Below are 2945 nucleotides of genomic sequence, written 5' to 3' on the forward strand. Positions count from 1 at the left end.
TATCAATGACAAAAAAAAGCCTAGGGATAACTCATCCTATCAGGCTCCACCTATAATCACAATGTAACATTTTAGGTGGGGAATGTTAGCAGTTAAATAAATCCCTTTCACTCTCTAAAGCAGAGGAAAAAGGATTCTTTACCTCGCAGACCTATTTTAGGGAAAAGGCATACACTTTACAGGCCACATACTAGATACCATAGCTAAATCACAGCAATCAATGGCACATGTCTGTTTCTTGTCTACCCATGAGGGTCAGATGGTATCATCCTCTGAAGATATTTTAGAATCATTTATAAAGCTCTATGCTGACCTGTATACTAGTAAGCGATCATACCAACAAGACTTACTCCTATAGTTCTTCATTTAAAGAAAACTTTTTAAGCGAGTTATCAATCAATTTACAGACTGAGTATCTGAGCCTTAAGGCTAGGTTCACACTTGCGGGCTGGTTGCGGATGCGGGAGTCACACTTGTATCCGCACCCGCAAACGACCACAGCTGAATCATGTTGTTCTTGCAAGAAGCGTGGGTCTGCCATTCATTCCAAATGGCACCCTCATTCATCTCAGCCTGCAGTGCGATTGCAAGTGCAGGGACCGCAGGGCTGCACATCTTATTTACTGTCTGATAGAGGTTTTATATGGTTACCTTAGTGCTACAGCTGCTTCTTATTGAGCGCTCACTTTGCTTTATTTTATACCGCAGGGAAACTGAATGGGCTGCTGTCTCCAAGCAAATGTTGGTCCCATGGTCCGCAGTAGTGTGAAGCAAGGGTTAGATCTTAACCCACATATTATCCATCTATGGGAAAGTGTTAATTGCTTTTGCAAAGTCTATGTACACTGCAGTATATCCACTGCCATAACTTACATCCTCATAAAAAGATTTTTTTGACAACTTTTGTGTTTGTTAATTCATGGTGACTATCATCTATAATATAGTTTTCCAGCAATAACTCTTCAACTTGGCCCTTTGTTAAACTCCCGAGTATCTTCTGGACTATAGCAGTTAAAGGATAAGTTCATCTTTTGGACAAAAATAATAAATGCACATTTTTTTTTTCTGGTAAAAAAACATGCATTTATAATTTTTGTCCAAAGGAGCCTGGAAAGCATTGCGTCAGCGACCAGTAGATTGCTGATGCCATGCAGGTCTCCTGCAGACCTGTCAGAATATCTGCTAGCCGTATGGGATGTACGAGCAAGAAGATATTCTGACAGGAAGCTTCAATGAACTACCACAGAGCTACTACAAGCCCACAGTCACTAAGGCTGCTGGCACTTGTAGGCACCCATTCACAGAACTCTGTGAATGAGTGATGCGGCCGTGTGAGACACTTTTTTTAAATCTGACAGATCGTATAGGGAAACTTCTCCCCATACTATCTGTCAGAGGGATGGAGGGTGGGCAACAGGCACTGCTGTGGCTATGGGAATATGTAACATGTTCCAAAGGTGAACTTATCCTTTAAACTTACAAATGTGTAGTTTCTTGGTAAAGACTTTGATCATTTGGTAAAAAAAGGCACCATACTGGCCTTCCACCAATCCATTGGTCCCAAGTCTGTCATTAAAGTGTTACAAAATTTTTTTAAATTAAAACAAACATGTTATACTCACTAATAATCACTCACTTGGTATTACACAGAGCGGCCCCAACCCTACTCTCCTCGGGTGCCCTGCTGGCTATCTTGTCTCCTCCTCTTCTTTGTGTGTTCCCATAGCAAGCTCTTTGCCAAACACTGTGTGCTTGCTCCTGATCTGTGTGTCTATGGAGCAGCGCTCCATAGACGCACACAGTGGAATGTAGCCCCTCCCCCACACTTCTTCACTGCATCTGATTGATAGCAGCAAGAGCCAATGGCTTCTGCTGCTGTTCGAGTCCCTCTGTGAGAAGGAAGAGAGGGGTTAAAGGATGCAGCCGTTTCTAAAGCTCAAAGGACACAGCGATCACAGAGCACTCCAGATATGCGCCCCCGACCATGCTGTAGCTGTCTTTTGGCTATAGCCCGGTTGGAAAGTGGTTGAAGAGTCTCTAAAAATGAGAAACAATGGCTTCAGGGTGGCATTACCACTATCCCACCCCTCAATCATGCATTCATGATATTTATTCTTGTTCAGGTTCTACTTAAAATTGCAACAAAGACACCTTCAGAAATGTATAGTAAAGGCAATCTACAAACAGATACTTATAAGTAATTACAGGCTCTCTTTGCTTTGCATACTTTATTTCTCTGTTCCTCACCTTTCACCCTAGAGTAGCCATTTTCACTAATGGCAGATGAATTCATCTACATTTAGTTCCTGGATCTCTGCCTAGAACACTGTGTCTGCCTCCTGAAACCAGAACGTTGGAAAACAGTAACATTTTAAATTAAAAGCAAAAAAAGTTAATTTAACGAATGAATGTAAGATATTTACATATCAATATTGGGAGCTGTATGCTAATGTGACTTTTTTAGTGAAAGGGAAAAGTCAACATTAAAAGTCATATAGTAATACTTTGCTATCCTTTTATGGTTACAACACAAACTAGAAGCATAGACTCTGAAAGCAGGTAAATCGTACTTTAAATACCAATAGAAATAGATGATCAGTTAAACCTCAATATAAGGCAGAAAGGCTGAGCAAAACAGGTTATCCACCGTGTCCTCTTTGGCCTTAGATCCTACAAATCATCCACAAAACCATTCCACGGTCCACATGTGCTCACCAAACATCAGCTAATCCCAAGTGGGTCATTTTGAGAAGATATTACTTATGGCTTAGCCAGGGGAATACTTACAAGGGTCAAAATTATGACCTGGCTCCATGCTCCAGGGCAACATATAGAGGAACCAATGCCCTCCATTTGCCTCCTGTAGCTTTTCAGTGGCTGCAGAATGAAAATGGAGGAGATTTGTTCCTCTACATGCTGCCCCTCCTATCCAGGTCCTGCTGCCT

The sequence above is a fragment of the Staurois parvus genome, unplaced genomic scaffold, assembly GCF_062004578.1.
Source record: "Staurois parvus isolate SC_StPar_1 unplaced genomic scaffold, SC_StPar_1.0 ptg001314l, whole genome shotgun sequence".
In the NCBI taxonomy this organism is placed as follows: Eukaryota; Metazoa; Chordata; class Amphibia; order Anura; family Ranidae; genus Staurois; species Staurois parvus.